We start from the raw sequence: 24,198 nt of genomic DNA on the forward strand, positions 1-24,198 counted from the left end.
GTGCGCCCGGTAATGGACTACCGGGAGCTAAATCATTACGTAGACGCATTTACGGCCAACGCAGATGTTTGTGCGGCTAAGCTGCGTGAGTGGAGACAAAAAGGTGCTAACGTGTCTCTACTGGACCTCAGAAGAGCATACCTACAAGTCCGGGTCCATGAGACACTGTGACCATACCAGACTGTGGAAATCGATGGGAAAAAATACTGTCTGACCCGTCTGGGGTTTGGTTTGAATGTGGCTCCCTTGATAATGAGAGCAATTGTCAGCGAAGTACTATCTCAGGAAGAAGTTATAAGCCGCGCAGCATCTGCTTACATTGATGACATTTTTGTCAATGAAGACGTGGTGCCCGCGACCCGTGTGAGAGAACACCTCGCGCAGTTCGGGTTGGAGTGCAAGAACCCGGAGCAGTTGAAGGACGGTGCACGGGTGCTGGGATTGGCAGTCAGGATGGAACGCAATGAACTGCGGTGGAAGCGAGGAAATGCAATTCCGGAGGCTCCCAGTATTGTTACGCGACGAACAATCTTTTCTCTGTGTGGTCGACTTGTCGGGCACTTTCCGGTGTGCGGTTGGCTTCGTGTGGCTTGCGGAATACTCAGAAGGAGAGTAAGTTCGGTAACGAAGGGCTGGGATAATGAAGCAAGGGACGCCGTACTACATCGTATGATGTTTGAAACCTTAAAATCTGCACAGCAGAACGATCCGGCACAGGGAAATTGGTGTGTGGACGGCAAAGAGCTGAATGTATGGGTCGATGCTAGCTCCCTAGCAATTGGGGCAGCCTTGGAGATGTGTGAAACTGTGCTGGAAGATGCATGTTGGCTGCGACCTGAAGATGACTCTCAACATATCAACTTGGCTGAACTGGATGCCGTATTGAAAGGCATCAATTTGGCTCTCCAGTGGCAGAGCAAGGTGCTACACATAAAGACAGATTCTGTTTGCGTATACCATTGGGTCTCGGACACGCTAACTGGAAAGGCGCGAGTACGCACCAAAGCAGCAAGCGAGATGCTTATTAGGAGGCGATTAAGCACTCTTAAGGAGCTCGTGAAAGAGTACGGGCTGACAGTGGATGTGACGCTGGTTCCATCAGCACGAAACATTGCTGACCGACTGACACGAGTGCCACAGCGGTGGTTGAGGCAATGAAAAAGAAAAACGGTCTTGACCCAGTGATAGGCGCGGTCCACACAGACGAGCTGGATGAGAGTCAAATCATGACTATTCACAAAGATAGTGGACATCCGGGGGTGCGACGCACTACCTACTTTGTCAGGAGAAGATGTCCAACCACGACAAAAGCAACTGTCAGAACGGTCATACAGAAATGCGAGGAATGTCAGTCCATTGACCCAGCGCCAGTCAGGTGGGAAAAGGGAAAGCTGGAAGTTAACGAGAATTGGCAGAGAATTGGAATAGATATCACGCATTATGGCACCTTCCATTTTTTAACTTTAACAGACTGTGGTCCATCCCGTTTCTCCATTTGGAGGAAATTGGCAAGGCAGGACTCGGCAAGCGTGATTCATCAGTTGGAGGCAGTGTTTCTCGAGCGTGGCGCGCCGCATGAACTCCTTTTAGACAATGACACAGCTTTCTGCAGCAATATGTTCCAAGCATTTGCATGTAAATGGGGAGTTCACTTGCGATTCCGTTGTGCATACGCTCCAGCCGGGAATGGCATAGCGGAGCGATGTCATCGTACAGTGAAACGAATAGCGGCTAGAATGTGTTGTCCCATACAGGAGGCTGTCTACTGGTATAACATCACACCAAGAGACGACACATCTCCCTCCACTGCGCCTGCCAACAGGATTTATCAATGCGAAGTTCGAGTAAAGGAGACCAATCTCGCAACTGCGTCCCCAGGTCCCAAGAACAGCTTTTACCAGGTTGGAGATCGCGTATGGGTCAGAAGACCGCAAAATCGATGTACCACGAGGTTCGGCAAGGGTGAGGTGACCAAGGTGATCAGCCCTCAGTCGATTTTGGTGGACGGTGTGCCTCGTCACGTGAAGGATTTGCGCCCTCGCCATTATGTTGTTACATCGGAGGAAGAGGGAGACTCAGACAGTATGATGTCTTCTGAAAAGACAGAGAGTATGATGCAGGACGACGAAGAGGATTTTGAGCCATATAATGTACATACTGAAGAAGCGGAGGAAGGACCACCCGTCTTGCCTCTACGAAGGAGTACCCGACAGAAACGAATACTGCCCCCCTGCCCTGATTGTGAAACACCGCCTATGGAGCAGACTGGTGGCAATAATGGCGATGAGGAGGATGGCAGGGAGGAAGTGCTGCCTCCGGTTCTTCGGAGAAGTACCAGACAGAGACGACTGCCCCCCTGCCCCATTTGTGATCATGAGATCAGGGGGGAGTGTAGCAGAAGTAGCAATAACTAAAATGAGGGGAAAAAGAGCTTACCTCGGGTACGTCTGTTGTGTCACCAGTTGGGGGGAAAAAGAGAATTCCAAGATGGCGTCCGGGGGGTTTTATTAGCATTTACCCCATGCAACTCTCGGAAAATCACGTTTCTGTCTCATGTGATTATGCAAATGGATAATTCCCGGCCACTATAAAAGCAGGAGGCTAGAGACGAGTCGGCAGTGTCCTGCAAACTGTGTGTGTGGGTGTTTCTGGCGATTGGAGTGTGTCTTCTTTTACCACGGTTATCACGGACAGGAATTCCCTCTCTTCTGGAGGTGGGCGATATTGACTATTTTGAAGTTGTACTGTTGCTGACAGAACATTTATTTATTTATTTATTTTTGCCTACTACATTTTTGTTTCAGGCATCTCGACCAGAAGACCAGGAAACTCATGATTATGCACAATGCACTACATACACATGATGATACTGACCGAGACTATGAGAAAAGAAAAGACGATGGGAAAATGCTTGTTAGTACAGTGGATTGGCTACATGACACAAAAAAGAGAATAAAAAAAATACACAATGCAGAACACTGAAACATTAACTAGTGTAGCAAAATACACTGAAAAAAAAAACAAAACAAAATCAGGAGAAACAAAGGATAAGACGAGAAAAGAAAAATAGGGTTAGGGTTAGGGTTAGGGTTAGAGTAACAACTACATGGACGCCTCATAAGGACGACAAAAATGAAACTAACGAAAACACTTGGACATGGTTACAAAAAAGAACATCTTAGCAGAAAAAGTGAATCCCTAATAATAGCCGCACAAGATAATGCGATTTGAACCAACCACATAAATGCAAGGATCGACAGGATACAAGAAAACAGCAAATGCAGATTCTGCGGACATAAAGACGATATAATAAACCACATAATCAGCGAATGCAGTAAACAACCCCAAAAAGAATATTTGAATAGACATGATCAAGGTTGAAAGGCAGTATACTGGGAATTATGCAGACAACTGCAACTTAAAACTCAGACAAATGTTACAAGCACAAACAGGCAGCAGTACAGGAAAATGAAAGTCACAAAAGCCTATGGAAGATGGATATACAAACGGATATACCTATCTAAACAAGACGACCGGTTATCATGCTAGTTTACATGAAGGAAAAGACTTATTAGCTTGTAGATGTTGCTACCCCAACAGACCAGAGAGTGAAGATCTAGGTGACGGAGAAGCGGAGCAAATACACATAACTGACCAGAGAGCTTAAAAGTATATGGAAGATCAAACAAAAAAAGTAAGGATAATACAGGTAATAGGAGGAGCGTTAGAAACAATGCCGAAAACGTTAAAAAGAGAATGGTAGAGAAGGGAATCAGAGGGATGGCTGATACAACGGATACCAGTAATGGAAATGGCGAAATATTAAGAACAAATCCTTGAATGCGGAGAGTAGTACACATAAACTACAGACACAAACTTGATATGTTGAAAATGCTACGGATGTAAAAAAACAAAGGAACAACACATGGAATCACGAAGACTTGGGCAGCGCACTAAAAACTGAGACCACATCAAAGCAATGAGTCTAAAAAAAAAGGCTGGAAAGACCGGAGAGAGAAAGCACAAGTTAGACATTCGTTGGACAAGTGCAAATAGAACTGGGACCTTAAGGAGGCTTGTTGCCATACAAATTTCAGTGAAGACGAATGGTCGTTGCCAACGAGAAGTCAATGGACAGCGGCTGTTTCAATAACGCGCATTCTTTTGCAAGCGTTATTGAAACAAGTGGACAGTACTAGAAATCTGGCGACACATAATCTCACCCAGACTCTACAGAATATGACAAGTTGTTCTCAGGAACAATGTTTGATAATGTCTTTTGTGACTTCTTCTTCTTCTTCTTCTTATTATTATTATTATAGTAATAATAATAATAATAATAATAATAATAATAATAATAATAATATGAAGAATCGACATTGTTTGGGCTTTAAGTAATGATCACTACTAGGCATTTTAAAACTGGGCATAACAGTACATTACATTATTTATTTATATTCTCCCACACACTTAATATGGTTAAAAGAAGGTGAAATGCTGAGTAAATGTATTCTCCCCCTGAAAAATCATGTTTTATATTTAATCAGTTTTTAAATAATTTTTTTCAAATACGATTTACATAATTGTTGATTATTCTATTACACCTTCGTTATTTTATTGTCCAATTAGAGCAAGAAAAATGTTGCGATAGTGGCCGGGTATTACTTATTAAGAAACGACGTATTGCAATCACGTGATACAGTATCACGCGTGTATATGAATTAAAAGGGTTGGTATATAATAGCAAGACAATAATAATAAACTTATAAAGATTGGGAAATTAATAAAAACGACACAGATTTTTAACTCAGTATAAGCACACACACATACATACATACATATATATATATATATATATATATATATATATATATATATATATATATATATATATATATATATATATATATGGAAGGAGAGAGGGAGAGAGAGACAGAACTAAAGAAAGAGTGAAAGTGATAAAACCACAGCTATGAAAAACGAAGCCAATAATGGCTTTTCTGTTGATATGATTACTAGAACGATATTCGCTCAAAGCAAAGAAACGTTAGAAAATTGCTTTAATTTCCCCTCCAAACGTTTGAAGTAAGAGAATCCATTTTGTTATTTTTGAAAGCACATTAGTCTTAATGAAATACACTTTGCTTCCATTTAAACAAACACTGGCAAGCAATGTATAGGGGTTTTATTCACTACTCTCATCTCAATTCTAAATCCCTCGGCGATTTGTCTGCTTCACTACAATTTCACTAGAAATATTAATTACTCATCGCACTTTATATATATATATATATATATATATATATATATATATATATATATAGAAAGAGATAGATAGATAGATAGATAGATAGATAGATAGATAGAGAGATAGAGAGATAGAGAGAGAAATAGCGCAGGTATCCCTTTAAGGTCCATTTCATCTACGGTAGGGTCATACCAGCATAAGGTGGAAAATGGATCTTAAATATTTTACAACCTGTATTAGACATTACAGTGCCTCAAAAATACATTTTATTTTGAAGACTTAATTCAAATGTCTAACATTGTTAACCAATTTATGTGTTCTTTTGACATTAGAAACCTGTTTAATTGTGTTCCGATTTTAGAGACTATAGATATCTATAAAGATTTTTTATATCGTAACCAGTTATTGCCTCCTTCCTGAGTTTAGTCCTGAGGTGGATAATGGCGAATATTTTCATTGGTTTCCTGAAGAGTAATTTCTCTCTAAACCCATGAAACCCTTAGTCTATCTTCGATATGTGGCCGATACATTTTTTCTCTTCAATAACCAAACAGAGGTAAACAATTTTTTGTCCTATTTAATAAAATGCATCCCGCGTTAAAGTATACTTATGAAGGAAAATGTAACTCGTTCATAGCATTCCTTAATGTATTCGTAACAAAAACGCCATTTAGTTAGCTTTCATCAATATACAGCATATCTACATTCGCGGGACTGTATACACGCCGGGGTTCATTTTGCGAACAAAATCGTAAGATAAATTTAATTTGGACACTAACACATCCTGCCCTTATGATTTGTGCAAAATCAAAATTTGATGAAGAATATAAAATAATTACTGATACCCTATCCAGGAATGGGCACGCTCTGCATGTGATTAGGTCACTTATGCAAAGGAAAATAACTGAGTTTTCTGAAACTAAAATTGAAACAGTGAATAAATGCCATATATATCTATGTTTACCGTTGTTGGGAACAGTAAGTGATGAATTATTACAGTAATTAAATAAGCTCAACAGGGCGAACATATTATTTTTCTTCAAATGTGCGTCTTGTGCTTTCTACGAGACCGTTAATGCTATCCTTACCAACAAACATTATCTACTCTCCCATCATAATAATAATGTAATTTACAATATTGAATGTAGATGCAATGCCAACTATGTGGGTCGAAAGACACTGAGATTGGATGGAAGAGTCTGAGAGCACGTGCCTACCAAAATCAGAAAGGGATCATAGCGAGCAATAGACGCATTTGCTAACACATACGGGTCTGCAATCACTGAGTATCCAATTAGCAAACATATCTTTCACTACAAAAATCCTTTCGTGAAACTGCCCAACCGTGGAACAGTGTTTCGGTGGTCTGATTTCCGGTCATATACAACATAGTAGCCTTCAAATCCAATGTAAACAAGTTCTTGTTGAGCTGCCCCTTTAATTACTCCAAATTCTACTGAGTTTCACAATTCACGATTAATACACTATCACCTTGCATTCAGAAACCTTTATCCTCAAGTTCCCTTCGGGTCTTGATAGATGATGACTTTCAAGTAGAAAAAAAAGATCGATTGAAACGCCTTTGCGGCTATTTCGGTAGTTGGTTCTTGTGAGCAATTTCAACCAGACGTAACTTAACGTTCGACCGGCCTTGCTCGGAACATGATATCAACCGCCGGCGTTCGCCGAACATGAAAACGTAACTAACGTTATTACAAAAACACACTAAAGGAAACATTTAAATGTAATTAAATTAACAGAAAAAAAACACTAAAATAAAAAGAAACAATGTCCTACCGTAACACTTTCTGTTTTATTTTTTACATATTTTTTTTCTGGGAAAAAACGAAAAACTAGTAAGTTGTATTTTTTTTTTGTTTAACACAACACAGACATTTTTAAGAACCTTTTACAAGATAAATAGCTCCACCTTTGTCGTTTCATATTGCCAAAGAAAATGATTACTCACTGCACAAACAAAATGCGATAGTAGAAAAGTATACCTAATTCTAAGGAAATATGCCGGCTGTATTCATTTAATTAAATAAAAAAAACGATTGCTTAGCAACAATTACAGAAAAAATTGTTCAATTAAAGAAAAAAAATTAAAAGAAATATAAAAGTTTACTTTACATTATACTATAATTTAAAAAAAATGCAAAAAATATACATTAAAGACACAAAAATGTGCCTTTTTAAAAACTTTTGAAAAATATGAAAAACAAAAAAAAATATTTATTTTTAGTTAATTTTGGTTGACAAAAACATGGTTTCAAATAAACAATTTATTTATTTATTTACTTTGTTCACTTAAAAAATCGTTACAAGAACCAAATAGAAATTATTACGGTAAATATTTGTTTCTTTTTATTTTCATTATATTTTTAATCTGGTGACTTTCATTATGTTTAAATGTTTTCGTCAGTATTTTCCTCAAGTAGCGTTGTTACAATTTGATAATCAGCGACGCTCGGTGAAAGCTGGCGTTTGACGCCATGTTTCGAGCTAAGCCGACCGTCCAGTTAGTTACATCTGATTCAAATTCTTCACAAGTACCTGGTAATTATTAAATTAAACAGAACTAATCAACTTCGGTTTCTACAATTTTAACCTATATAATAAATCACAAAAAATATATGCTAAACATTTTTCACTTTTAGGATTTAGTTATATTTAAGAAAGAACTTTTATTTGAGTTAATTCAGGACGTGATCCCTCTTTTATCTGTTTTATTAATGACTAGGGATATGATAAAAGAGTATTCTTTTCATAATTTGGACTCTCTAATATACATCAGTTAATATCTTATATATTTTGACTCTCTCTAATGTTTTGACTCTCTTATGTTTTGACTCTCTAATGTTTTGACTCTCTAATATCTTATATAATTTTGACTCTCTAATATCTTATATAATTTTGACTCTCTAATATCTTATATAATTTTGACTCTCTAATATCTTATATAATTTTGACTCTCTAATATCTTATATAATTTTGACTCTCTAATATCTTATATGTTTTCATATAGTGATGTGGTTCTCGATATAGTAACTGTGTCTGACTGTTTTGGATATATACCCGAGAGCCAAAACAATGATAAATATATTCTCTTGACATAGCCTATTAATTACTTCTCGTTGTATTTTTGGTTAACCCCTTTTCCCATTTTATGTGGTGTTCGCTAAGCTCTTTTCTGTTGCCCTCTCTATTTAATAACAGTCAAATATACTAAAAAAATGGAAAAAATAAAAGATTTGGAATATCATATCATAATTAAAATGGTGGCAATTCCAGTTAACTTACAGTAATAAGGTACAGGTACGTAGAGTAAGCAGAAAGCGACTAATTCTGGATTTTGTCTTTTAGCTTTTATTTTTAGCTAGCTTTGCCAGACCATGTGTTTCTGAATAAAAGAAATTCTACCATTAATTGAATAGATTAACCAACGGTTCACTTCTTTCTTATTAATAGTAATTTGCTTTCTACTTTGATGTATTTCAGATAATTTAAAAATACAATCATCCAACTAAAGCAAAAGTACTTTGGAATTAGTGACACAAAAGTTAGCATGACCCTAATATCTCTTGGATTCCACACATATTTTCTCTGGAAGGACTTTATCTCCATATTAGCGTCGTAGTAACGAGTAAAGTCTTACTACTGCTTGATGAAAATCACAATGAGTGGAAACAAGGGTGTTGTCAGTGACCAGTGAATGAAGTCGAATTTGTAAATCAAAGACACGGTTTGGTGAAGTAGTGGGATTTGTTACCGGTCAACTTGTTAGCTGTTTAGTTCTTTGCCCCTTGCATTGCTTCCGCCGGAAGTTGGACCGCCAAAAATAGGCTTTCATTCGCTTTAAATATGGCGTGTCCGTGCTTGTATAGTATGTGCTTTCAATGGACCGAGAGAATGGTCTTTTACTACGACACAAAGCATCAGTACTTGGGTGTTAGTGACTATAGAATGTGGAACCATTATTATGAGTTGTTTATTTGCTTACCGATCGAACAAGAATAAGCGGAAGTGGTTCTACTAAAGCAAAGAATGCTGGGATACATTTCATGAATGTAGGTTGGTACGGATAATAAAGGGGAGTAAAGGTCTTTTACAAAAAAGTCATTTTCAGTGCAGGAAAGAAATAGAAAGAAAACTACAAATGGAAAGAAAGAAAAAAGTGATAGAGATTTGCAGAGAGAGAATAAAAGAAATAGAAGATATAGTGAAAGTTAAAAAAAACGAAAGAAAAAAATTAAAAGAACGAAAGAAAATGAATAAAGCGTTTAAAGACGGAAAAGGTATGAAACACGGTATATTAAAAAAACAGGGTATAAGATGGAATGGATGGAGAGTTAAAAGAGGGAAAGAAACAAAGAAAGAAAACAAGAGAATGAAACGAAAACAAGGAAAAATTAAAGTGGCAAAATTTGGAAATATTAAAAAATAAGAAATAAATAAAAACTTAAACGAATTAGTCTGAATGAATAAACATCAGAGGATAACAAAATTAGTAACGAAGGGAAAAAAGAAACATTGAAAAACACGAAAGCCAAACGGAAAAAAAAACTATAGAAATAAAATGGTATATGTATGTGTGTGTAAATATTTAACCGATAAAATTTAAACCACTGATCACATAACACAACAATTAACAGGAAATGGTAATCATACAATAAGGATGGTTTATAACGAATAAATGTTTTGTTTAGATAGATGAGCAACTTGTGAAGAAATATGTGGCAAGATGAAAAATGTTAATTTCACTTTCTATCTTTGCCTAAATCAAAACACAGATCCCATGAGCTTGTTCCTAAAACTGCCGACTGTGGAACACTGTTCCGCTAGTATGCTTCCCGATTGAATACAACATATTAGATTTCAAGTCCAATGTAACCAATTTCTTATTGAGTCGTCCTCTTAAATAATCAAATTCTACCTAATTTACGCCATTAATGATTATGACGCTACAATGTTAGATTTATTAATCTTTATCCTCGAGTAGTATTCGTGCCTAAGTAATTGGTAACTTGCTCATAAAAACATTTCAAGTAAGTAAAGAAAAAAACAATCCTTTACTTATTATATTACTGAAATTTTGATATGAAAATTTGTATTTAGAATATTCAGACAATTCTCATCTTGGATGTAAATCTCAAAACGTTTCGGTCGACGTGACATTTTTTTCACATGAACCGATAGTGTAGTGGAAATATGCTTAGTGACATTCAGTTCTAAGTGACATATTTCTGGGGAGTGGTATTGAAGGTTCAATCCTCAGTGCAGGCGATAGTAAAAATGTAGTTGGGAATTACTTAAAAAATTTACCCGCTTAAAATTTAAGACTTTCACCCGCTCATATATGATGAAATAAGAGCATGCTACCGCATGAATTAAATAAATGTTTGTTTAGAAATTCCAATTAGATTCCCGAGTTTGGAAGCAAGATTCCCGAGTTTGGAAGCCAGATTCCCGAGTTTGGAAGCAAGATTCCCGAGTTCGATAGGATAAAACGGAAGAAGCTCAGAGGTTTCACGGGCTGAAACATTATGAGAATAATACTCAAGATGAGAAAAGTAGTCCGAATATTACATGTACTATAAATCTTGTATTCATAACAATGAGTCAAGTACGATGGAGAACTACTGTTCCACTAGGAAGGTGTCACCCAATGAACTTTCGCCACGTGGATTGAGGTCTTAATCGGGTTCGGAATTTGGCGGAAAAAGATCACTTCTCTTCTTTCTCTTTTACACTAACTAGACGTTGCTCGTCTTTGTCTAATTTATCATTATTTGCATGGATAGTGCTGCAGTGAGCTGAAATCTCGTCATATATAATATTTACAGTCAGAACTCGTTTACATACCACAATGAAAAATATTTTCTTTTCATTTTCGCGTAACTAGCACTAGGAGGACATCGATCCTTCTCAAGAATGTTTTGTATAAGTACTTATATGAATCGAAGAAATATATATATATATATATATATATATATATATATAGATATAGTACTTTATAAAATATATATGGTGATTAAGCTACACTAAATATTCGGCGTTTCATCCACTATAGGATTCGTCAGGCTTATGCGCGAATTCTGTGGTTGTTTTTCGTTTTTATATATGTTGAGGATTTCATTTAGCCAATCAGCTTTCTAGTATCCACCGCGCCGCTTCCTATCAGCCAATGGGCATGCATTTTATCGAAATAAGGATCTTTTTTAGAACTAGGTTGGTGGTTTAAGGCAGACGATTTTCCTTATTTCTGCTCTTTTTTATATATAAATATACATGTGTACACACATACATGCACACATACATATATATATATATATGTGTGTGTGTGGTCGTTTATGTATATTTATGTGTATTTAATTTATTTATTTGTTTGTTTTCTATTTTTTTTGTTAGTTTTAAAGCTATTTTGTATCGCTATCCTAGAGTAAGTTTTATTTTGTAAACACAATTGTTTGCTATTTCTCGCCTACAGTTTAATTGATTTTGGGGTTCTTTAAAGTACAGGATAGCAAATTTTTCATGGAGGCATAATTTACATGGGTCATCTAAATATCTGCACGTGGTAGCTTGTCTTATTATTTTTCATTCGACTACCGGCGAATGTCCGCTTTCTTTGAGTTCCCAGTATCTATTCGCTAGTGATTCACTTAACAGCTGTTATTTTCATTTAAAATACAAAATGTTAATATTAATACAACCTTTAATTAACACTGATTTAAGTAATAAAAATCTGGTCAAAATATCCAATCAGCATTCTTCATTATATATATATATATATATATATATATATATATATATATATATATATATATATATATATATATACAAGACTACCCGTGACCCGTTGGGTCAGTATGTTATATTAGCTATTGAATTCATGTATAAGCGACACTTCTGACGTAAAGAAAATAGTTTTTATTTGATATAACAGAAACATTTCTATGAAAGTATATTAAAGTGAAAAATCACCGACGGATCACTCAAACATGAACAAAAATCCTGTTTCTTGTGTACATTTACCTATTTTTCCGAATAATTGCTCAAAAATCGAAAATTAAACAAGATTTTCCTACGAATCGAACGCCGACGAAAGTCATTTAGCAGTAAAAACTCTCATGAACCTACCGATGGGAAATATAAGAAAGTAAACCCCATATTGGATTCCTTCAACCAAGTTATAGAAACTTAAAATCTAAAAAAAAACTGAAGCAAATATAAAACCTAAATAAATAAGACAAAATAAAACTAATATTGAAATGTGTCAACAAATTCATCGTTCTCACACAACTATTTTGTATCTAGAAATGTAAACGAAAAATAAAAAAGAAGGAAGGAAGGTAGGAAAAGAAATAGATAGAAAGAAGAAGTAGTAGTAGTAGTAGTCTTTGCTTTACCACAATTGTTCTTACGTTTGTCAACGGGTTAAAGTAGTTTAGTTGTAAGAAAATAGTGGCAGTATAGTTGTAATAAAGAATAGTTGCAACCCCACCACACTTACCATGTTAATTGAAAATTTCGAAATAATAACGTTAATATTTCAGGGCGCAGGTCAAAATCTGAAAAAAAAGCGATTTGTGTTTATATGTTTACGTTGTTATGGATTAATGTTTTTGCGCGCATGCCAGCTGGATGTCGTAAACCGGAAAGTGGGTTGCATCACTTGTTACAAGGTAATTTAAGTTTTATAATATATATATATACATATATATACATATATATATATATATATATATATATATATATATATATATATATATATATATATATATATATATATACTAAACCTGTTGCCGACCAGAGGGATTGGTTATATACTATGACTTGTTAGGAACATTTACTAACTGTTGGATTAGGGAAGCATAAAATAATTCTTTCCTGGTATATTTAAATCAAACGCGAAATAATTTTCATACCTAAAAGGGGAAATAACTCTCATAGCTTAAATAAATAAGTTTATTTCCAGTTTTTACCGTAACTGTTGTCAGCTATTCATAACTGAAAATAAATCAAAGGAAATTACAATTAAAAATAAATGAAATAAATCAAGTTTAAATACTATTTCTAAATAGAACTACTAACACGCTTTACAACAAGTAATACTATGGAACTCCTAATTAAAATGAATTTTACTTTAATGATGTCTGCAAATGAGTTTTCTCACCGAATGTAGATTTCTTTTGAATAAATAGTATATCTAGAAGTCATGCTGGAATAAATGTGTATGTGTATATATGTATATATATGCATGTGTATATATATGTATCCATACATATATATTTATACATATATGTGTGTATATATATGTATTCATATGTATTTGTATATATGTGTATATCTGTAATTCAAGGCGTTTTTAATACTGTTGTATTTTGTTTTCCTCTGATTCCTACGTCCATTTATTTGTAAAAAATATGAGAAATGTGCCATCATCATCATTATCTACAGCAGAAGTGTGAGTCTTATAACAAATATTTTATTTTTAAAAAAATGTCCAGGCATTTCGAATACTTATCAGTTGTTCTTTGTTTTCGTATGATTTCGACGTCCATTCATTTGTAAAGATGCAGAAACACTTCAACGAGTGTCTGTCTCTTTTACAAATTCTTTGTATTGCATTGTTTTTCTTTTTTTTATTCATAGCAAACTCATTTAATTGTATCCATCACCCTCATCCTCGTCCTGATCATTGAGGATTGATGACTTTTGAAACGCTGCTTCATGTGTATTGCACATGTATATGTATGTGTACGTGTGCATATTCATATTTATGTACATGCGTATATGTGTGTATGTTTGCATGTGTGCATACGTGAGTATGTATGTTTACGTATATATGTATGTATGCATGTATGTGTGCATGCATGTGTTTATTTCCATGTGTATGTGGAGTGGAAAGGACCCCCGTAAGCCGTGGTGAAGGCAACATCTCTAGAAGAAGCAAATCTCTGATTTAAAAAACATAAAGCGGGAGACCAGTACCCGCATTGAGCTTGTCTGCAGTTAGACTTGTTGCTTGCTATCATGCTTTTGCTTGTTGCTAGATCTCAACATTTTGAACCGAGAGAGAGAGAGAGAGAGAGAGAGAGAGAGAGAGATGTAGAGAGTAAGATGGAGCTGTCATACAAAGCTAATACTCTGCAACATTATCTTTGAGTAGATACTCCCTCAGGCATTTGTCTGTAAAAAATTGTCCTGGCGGGATTGAAAAGTTGTGACGCGTGTAGGCTTAAAATGCTGGAACATGCAATAATTGATCTGCCATCATTGTATGTATGTATGTATGTATGTATGTATGTATGTATATACATATATACACACATATACACACACATATATACATATATACACACATATATACACATATATACACGCATATATATATATATACGCACACATATATATATATATATACGCATTTGTGTCATATGCTACTGGTACCATGTAACCCAATACTACCTGCCTCATGGTCGGGTCAGCGGCGACAAAACTGGTTCCCCCACCAGACTAGTTTGGTTACGAGGGCGGCTAGTCTCCCTGAAGGATTAAAACAAGACCTTTCAAGGGTGGATGAACCCTTTTTCGGGGTCAACGGCCAACTAGCACCGTGTATATTTGTGTGTATGTATATATCAGTTGGGGTGGAGAGGGCTCCCGTAAGCCGTGGTAAAGGCCACCCTTCTAGGAGAAGCAAATCTCTGATTTAAAAAAAAAACATAAAGCGGGAGACCAGTACCCGCATTAAGCTGGTCTGCAGTTTAATTTGTTGCTGGCTATCTTGCGCGTGCTTGTTGCTGGATCTCAACCTTTTGAACCGAGAGAGAGATTTAGCTGTCGTACAAAGCTAAGACTCTGTAACTTCATCTTTGTATGGATACTCCCTCGGGCATTTGGGCTCATCGATTTTAAGTGTCCGAGAAAGTGGCACTCGTCTGGCAAGACGTTGCAATCATCATGTATGTATTTTTGTGTAGGTATGTATGTTTGTATGTTTGTATGTATGTATGTATATGTGCATGTATGTTTATATATGTATATGTTTGTATATCTATGTGTATATATATGTATATATGTATGTGTTTATATATATTTATGTGTGTTGTTATTTCTATATATATATATGGTTGTGTGTATGTATGTATATGTATGTGAATATATGCGTGCATATATGTATGCCTATAAATGCATATATATGTATGTGTATGTATAGGTAAGTAAATGTATGTGTATGTGCATATATGTGTACGTATTTGTATGTGTATGTGTATATATATGTGTGTGATATTTGTATATGTGTGTATATATGTGTATGCATGTGTATGTATATGTTTATGTATGCATGTGTGTATGTATATGTATGTGTATTATGTATTGTGTGTATTATATATATATGTATATGTGTGTGTATGTTTACAGATATATATGTGTATATGTGTGTGGTATGTGTATATATGTATGTATGCGTATACACACACACACACACACACACACATATATATATATATATATATATATATATATATATATATATATATATATATATATCCAGCGCGGACGTAGCCGAGATTGAACTCACTATGCGAATGTGTAGTGTAATTCAAATCTTTTCGGTAGCTGAATGCTTAACCAGGACTATCAAGAGTATTTTTTCTCGTGACTCCATCAGTAGATGGTGATCCTGACACGGCTTAAGTGAGTCCATAGAGAGAAGGATAGGTCGCGCGAGTTTCTTAATCTGATAGTTTACCTCGCGGTACACACAGCGTCTCGCCTTCCCAAATGATCACCCCTCTGGTACTGGCCAGGCTCAACGTTGATTAACTCCGCTGATCTGGCGAGAACCGGTGTGTCAACTTGATTGTGCCGTGATTTACTTTTACATAAAGATTGAGGTATCGTTACATACTCACGAGTATGTTCCAGCAAACTCGTCATAACTAACAAGTCACAACTAAATAAAGACATCATCAAGCGATTCGGATGTTGCCTTTTTAAAATCCAATCCTTGACCTGATTAATAAACCCTTTGTAAAAAGCTACACCACCTGATGATGTTTCCGTCTCACCCCAGGTTTCTGAAAGCAGTGACTATGTCATTCATAATTTTTGCGCCTTATTGTTCACAAGTGATTTCTTCACAACCAGAACAAATGCCTTCAGGCCTTCTAGTTCCACTTTGTTCAAATTGTTTTCGTACTTTGGATCTCTGTAGAGCTACTAGATATGAATAGCGTCAAAAAGCCAGCTTTAAACTTCGCCATAGTCAATACTGGAAAAGCCCGGTACAGGGAAGTGAAGCAGTCACCATGTTTGTTCAGAGCCTTGGCGAACTGCAGATCAAACCGAGTTCGATCTGCAGTCGTGGGAAGAGTATTCGGTTGCCGTTCATCAGAGTATCGCTGATGATGTTCCATTTTTTGTAAGGCACCAATTCCATCCCGCACTGGTCACCCCTTAATCGTGTATGTTGAGCACAATTTTTTTTTTTATATTTTGAAGTTTTACGACTTCAAATCGATCCATTTTCAACATAAACGCCAAAATCATTGGACCTGTCATTAAAATAGACATTTTTAATCAAAACAATTATTCGACATGGCATTTTATCCCTACCACATTCTAAAATGCTCCACACATGCGTACATGTAAACAAAAAAGTAAGAAACCTCATGTGCTCATCGTTTAGAAACCGTATTGAAAAAAATGAATGCGGTTTTTGGATTCAGCGTGTCAAATACGTCTTAATTGATTGAGATTGTCGGACTGACTTCCTCATCTTGATTGTTATCGTCACAACGTTTCGGCCGTTTTGCTCTCCAGCCTTCATCAGGTGTTTTATATCGAACTGGGGATCCGTTTGTGAGGAGTCTTGAACCCAACCCGTTATTATTATTACGGAGGTACCGTGTTCGGACTCCAGCTAGGCTCTGGGACATAGTTGCTGATTCTCTATTTTTAATGTTACTTTTTAACTGCCTTCGTTCAGGGTAACTTTGGGTAACTGCAAACTTTGATACAACGTCTAGGACCACTCGGCCATATGTTAATAGGACAATTCTTAGTTGTTTTTTTGTTAATGTTAAACCTATGTTGTTATTCAAGGTTTTCTCTCTATAAGAGGTGTCCAAATTGCATTCAGCTCTATGCTTGGTTGGCTCAGTAGGTTGTTATGTCCGATCATGTGAGCTGTTTCTTTAAGTTTTCGCACTTTCCAGTGGGTCTCTCTGTTTATTATTTTTACTTCATCCCATAGGGGGCGATGGTCTCCCCTCTCCATCCAGACACGGTTGACTATACCCGATTTTTCCGAAGACTTTTGCGAAATCGGCTTATGCAAGTGCTAAGTCTATTTATATATAACAATTTTAGTAAAGGCTTTCTTTTTCTTCTTTTTTTCTTCTTCATCCTTATATAAATGAACTCTCTTTGGTCATTATAAACATTTTAAAATGTATATATATATATATATATATATATATATATATATATATATATATATATATATATATATATTTCTTTAGAATATACATATATATATATATATATATATATATATATATAATCTGAGGTAATTGTTTTCGCGAGGTTAAGTAGTCAAAGTTTAACAATGTTAATAAAAGTGTGCTCTATACCTACTACAAACTAGATACCTCTTCAGGCGATACAGCTTATACGAAAACAACGTTTGCAATGTAAATATCAGGTTTTCCTCGTCACAGAGAATTAATATTAGGAGTCTCGTTAAATGTAGTGAATCAAAAGAGCTGGTTGTATGAAAGTAAGACCCAATACGGCGCGGATTTGTGTTTCCGATGAGATAAAAAAAACCTTTCCGATTCATTCCTATGTCTCAACACAAACTCAAATGTGCACCCCAATTGGGTTTTATTTACATACAACCAAATCATTTTTCACAATATTTTATGGAACTTCCTGATATTAAGTCCTTGTTACGAGGAAGACCTGATATTTACATTGCAAACTTTGCTATCGTATAAGCTGCATCGCCTGAAGTGGTCTTCAGTTATTAGTAACTATCTGACCGAAACATGCTCATGATTGTGTTGCAACATATTTCGGCTTATGTAAAAAAAATAAAGAGTATATATATATATATATATATATATATATATATATATATATATATATATATATTGTACACAATACTTAAAGCTAACTATCTCACTCTTTATATATGTATGTATATATCTATCTATCTATCTATCTATATATATATATATATATATATATATATATATATATATATAGAGAGAGAGAGAGAGAGAGAGAATGACAGACAGACAAACAAAGATATAGTAGGGAAGGGGAGAGGGAAGGAAGTAAAATGACGAAAGGAAATCATGAGACGCGACTTAAAAAGAATAAAAAATGTATTATACAAATAAAACAAGAACGATCTGAAAATGTAAAAATCTTGGAATTGGAGGCAAATAATATAGAACTAGAAAGAAAGGAAAAGCGTGAAATATGACATGAAAATATAGAGAGCAAATAATCTTTACCTTTTATCTGGAATATTACCATAGTTGGTGGAGTTGCTGTAACCCCTTGCACTCCTCCAGATCCTCTTTAAATCAATCGAAATCACGTGGATCTCTCTACAGCCAATCCATGAAGATTAAGCAACGCCAAAGCTGGAGACATCTAGGCGTCTGGCAAAAAGTAACTGACCGATGGCGGATCATTCTTAGATCCGCATTTAGAGTCAGAAAATAATAGCTTTTTTTTTCTTTTTCCCTTGACCGTTTCATGGTTTTGACCCATATAAGTCCAATAAAGTTATAACAAATATAGTTAACGTTTTTGAGTTAGTAAAGAACGCAAACATATATACTGGATATTTAATAATTCTATTACATAGGTTAACAATGGTGGGCCAGAATTACATCAGTAAATCGTTTGAAAAGGTCAGAAAACAATTAAAGTTTTTTTGTTTTTTTTACACAGTGGTCACCACCTATCAAGGCCCGGAAGCCACTCAGGGATAAGGGCTATTGCAAATACGTACATTACGTTAGTGTGGAGATTTGATGAAGTGTTTACTTAAGGGGGCGGTTCATTAGGAATTTGTTAACGTTGTACTTGAACACATCCAAGTTGTAGTCCGGTGGGAAGCAGGAAGTCGGAACAGAGTTCCACAGGCGTGCAGTTCTAAGAAAGAAGCTTTGTTCATGGAATCCACGTTTTGATTTAGGCACAGATAAAGAGCGGGGGAATTTTTTCACAGTGGATTCGGCTAGACGGGTGTTTTTCGTGAAAGATTGGCGAGGGGGGACCAGAGATTGGAGTTCAGACGAGCACCTGCCATGGAAATAACGATAAAACAAGGATATGCTCGCAACGTCTCTTCTGTGGGAGAGAGGTTGCAGGGTAGAGAAAAGAGCATCTCCCACTAAGCCACGAAGTCTATTTTGTACTCTGTCAAGGCAGGATAGGCCGTTTTTAGCAGCTCCTACCCAGATATGGTAGCAGTATTCCATCCTTGGACGTACTTGTCTTTTATATAGATAGAGAATTGCATCAGTAGTGAGATATCTTCTGGAGCGGTAGAACGATCCCAATATATTTCCAGCGACCTTGGCAACAGACTTGATGTACGTGTTCCATTTCAGATCAGGAGTAAAGGTCAAACCCAGAAGCATGTCAACACACGGGCCTCTCCCAGACGAGAGCCATCCATCCCAATTGATGCCAGATGGGGATCAGAGCGTTGATGATGTAAGGATAGGAGTTTGGTTTTGGATGCATTAAAGGTAACCAGCCACGTCTTCCCCCACTGAACCACGCGCACGAGATCAGAGGAGAGAGAATCAGAGAGAATTTGTCATTTACAGCCTTTGATGTGTTGCCGTAGATGGTCGTGTCATCAGCATAGATGTCACCGAATAATTTAAGTATGTGTTTAGGGAGGTCATTGATGTAGATCAGGAAGAGAGCTGGGCCCAAGATTGACCCCTGAGGGACTCCGGCATTAATACTGCAGGCCTCTGATTTTTGTCCATCGACCACTACTCTTATGAGCCTATCGGAGAGAAATGATTTAATGATTGAGAAAACATTTCCAGTTATACCGTAGCTGAGAATCTTGTGAAATAGACCCTTATGCCATATCTTGTCGAAGGCTTTGGATATGTCAAGAGCAATTGCCCTAGAAAGGAAGCCTTTGTCAAGAGATTCACTAATCCTGTGAGATATAACCGTCAGCACATCTGCGGTAGATCTTGCAGAGCGGAAACCATATTGTGTGTCACTAAGAAGGTTGTTTCTGCTGAGGTGGTTTACTATTTCTCTATTTAATATGGATTCCAGCAACTTACTCATAACACACTGGAGACTTATTGTTCTGTACTGAGAGGGAGATGACTTATCACCTGAATTCTTAAATACAGGGCAAACTGATGAGGTCTTCCAGGGTGTCTGAAAGCACTTCTTAAGGCAGCGCTTAAACAGTTTCGTAAGCATGGGAGCAAGTTCTGGTTGAAGCTTTTTTAACACTATAATTGGGATGCCGTAAGGGCCAGTTGCTTTACTGGAATCAAGGTTCTTGATTAGCTTGGCGACCTCATGCACGGATATTTGTATGTTACCTAGCGTGTTCTGTGTTATAGGAGGAAATACGGGGAGTTGATGACCTTCGTCGCATAGGGTAGAATTAGCTGCAAAGTTCTTGGCAAATAGTTTGGCCTTGTCTGACGCTGACGAGATGACCTCTGGTCCATTGATAATGGTTGGGATAGAACGCACACTTCTGTTCAGGATCCTATTTGCTATTTGCCAAAACTGGTGGGAACCAAGCCGCTGATCAGCTACCTTGGATTTAACAGACTGGGCATATAGCTCTCTTGCATTTTTTATTACTCTTTTACAGTGGTTGCTGGCAGTCCTGAAAGCAGCTTTAGTCTCAGTACATCTATTACTTTGGTAGCTATGGAAAAAGTGATTTCTGTGCGCGATAGCAGCAGCACATTTTGGGGAGAACCATGGCTGGCTGTTAGGTTTTTGTTGGAATTTTTTGGATGGTATGAATTGGTCTATGCCTACAATTAGCGTGAGCGTATCAATGCACCTCGCCAGAGTCTTCTCTATCTCCTAGAACTGCATATCTGTGAGACTCTCTTCCGTTTACCTGCTTTCCAGATGACTACAATATGTCCGTCTTCAAGTCCAATGTAAACAAGTTTTTGATGAGCCGTTCCCCGTAAGTCATCCAATTTACCAAATTAACACTTTTAACGATTACTATGATATTATTCTTTTACGAAGTGTAGATTCTTTAACCCTTATCCTCGAGTAACCTCGTGGTCTTGATAAGTGGTAATTCCCTTGTAATAAAAAAACTTCTAAGATTTTACTTGAGCTTTGGTAATAACCAAAAGTCACAGAGAGCAAGCTCTGGACTATGAATTGTCTTAGTCTTGATGCCCATCGTAGTATGTGAAAAAGATGGAGTTGCTGACTGCACCCTTCGGATAAACTTCAATCAAATCATGCGCATCTTCCGTTCCTCGTAAATAATTGTATGTAAAGTTTCCACACTGACATCAAACTGTGCAGTCCTTGTTTCTATAAACACACAAGGGTCCCTATACATGGAATTCATTATTTGGCTAATCAACTCTGGTGTTCTGACTTCCTTACTCCTCCCATACAGACTCACTGCCTTCCTTGATTCCTATTTACCGTTTAAAAACTGATGCTCGATGTTGCAATATGGTCTAAAAAAAGTTTGAATTATTTGAATTATTCCATACGTTTCCGTGGTATTTTTCAAGTTTTAAACAGAATTTTATTACATATTGTCCTTCTAAAGTGTCCGCATGTTCAGATTCTATTTTTGAAATCCACCAGCTTTGACAATCAGGCTTTAGTAAGGTGTACTCCAATTCCTGCTGTAACTGTGCATTTGCATCTAAAAACAAAAAAAAAATAGTCAGTCATACCATACGATGTATAGCAGTATGCATTTTCAAGAGTATACGACAATATTAAATGCTTGTACAAAAAAAAAAGTCTCGAAACTTATAAAAGCGCCTCCTATTTTTCCAATTACAAAATATAAATAATTATAAAACTTATTCTTCAAAATAAAAGTGATGCAAAATAGAAAAAACTGAAACTACTAAAATGTATGAACATACTTTTAAAATCATTAAAAAATAATAATAAAAAACTGGCCCTTTATAATGAAAAATAAAAAGATAAAAATACTGAAAAATGCAAAAATATATGAGCATACTTTAAAAATTACAAAAAAATAAAAATAAAAAATAAAAATGATAATTACAAATGTGACCTCATCAAAAGGAGGTGATACAAAAATAAAATAAAAACATAGAAATGCTTCTATAGATCTGGTGATGAGAAGAAAGTGGCACGGAAAAGTCCGCTGAGGAAAACTGGCGATTCGTCTCGGCTCAGGAAACCCTACGATGAAAAAGACAGCATGTCTCCTTCATTATCGTCTTAAGATGGCTTTGAGTATTGATCTCGTTTTGAAACGTTCTAAGCCCATTACAAGATGGACGTCTTTTTAAATCTGATTGAAAGGGGCGACCGCTGTTGTTAATCTTTTTCTGAAACTCATCTACACAATCATGCGGAAAAAGAAATTACATAAAACTCACAGAACAATCAAACGAGCATGATGAAGTAAAAATCAGAAAATGCGAAAAAGATACGTACATATGCATGTATAGAGAAATAAAAATGAAAAAAAAACCGTATTATGTGTTCATCAACGTTTCGTCTTTATTTCGAGACTTCCTCTGGATAATCTCGAAATAAAGACGAAACGTTGATAAACATATATATATATATATATATATATATATATATATATATATATATATATATATATATATATATATATAATGATTGTCACTTCTTGACAGTAGAGGATCATCTTTCCCTTGCTGTATTGTTGATTATTCATTCATTTTCATGCACTTTTTAAATATATATATATATATATATATATATATATATATATATATATATATATATATATATATATATATATTTAAATAAATGTTTAGAGGTACAGAATTTGTATATAGTTTTAAATAAAATACTAGGCGGAAGTTTCTCGAGAGCTCTTTCGGCTATCATCTCGTCAGGAGTAAATCGATAGCAATCTAAATAATATTGTAACGAAAATAAAGAGTTCTATTGTGAAACTTATTTAATGTTTCAACGTACGGGGACATTAATTAAATTTATTTACGTTTAAAAACGATTAAAAATATTGGCACAACGAGGGAGAAAAAAAAAGGTTTTTTCGTCGGGTAATATGAATCCGTTATGTTTAATTCTACAACTAAACCCACTGCATATTTCAAATATGTTGACGACACTTTTGCTATTTTTCCTTCGCAAAGTGGAGCGTCGATATTTTTTAATAGGTTGAATTCTTTACATGGGGCTCTTAAGTTCACTAAGTGAGAAGGACAATTCGCTTCCTTTCTTGGATGTTCTTGTCGAACGCTCAAGGGGGGGGGCTTTCTCACTACAATTTATAGGAAGCCGACATTTACTGGCCTATATGTGAACTGGTTGTCTTTTGTACCTAAATCACGTAAGGTCGGCTTGATTAATACTTTGGTACATAGAGCCCTCATGATTTGGTCGCCTTACAGATTAGATGTTGAACTCGATAAGATCAGGGAAATATTCAAACATAATGGTTATTCTGTTGACCTTATTGATGATTGTATTTTCAAAAAGGTTGCGGATTTTAAATCCCCTAAAAAGTTTGGACCCTTGAAATGCCCGGTTTATTTGAAATTACCGTGGATTGGGGAGGGGAGTAATAGAATTTCAAAACAGATTCGAAGAAGTATTTACGAATGCTTCAATTCGGTGACTTTGCGTGTGGTATATACTACGAGACCTGCTTTTCCGTCTTTCCGCAAGGA

The sequence above is a fragment of the Euprymna scolopes genome, chromosome 7 (genome assembly GCF_053919585.1).
Source record: "Euprymna scolopes isolate OS-2025 chromosome 7, ASM5391958v1, whole genome shotgun sequence".
Lineage (NCBI taxonomy): Eukaryota > Metazoa > Mollusca > Cephalopoda > Sepiida > Sepiolidae > Euprymna > Euprymna scolopes.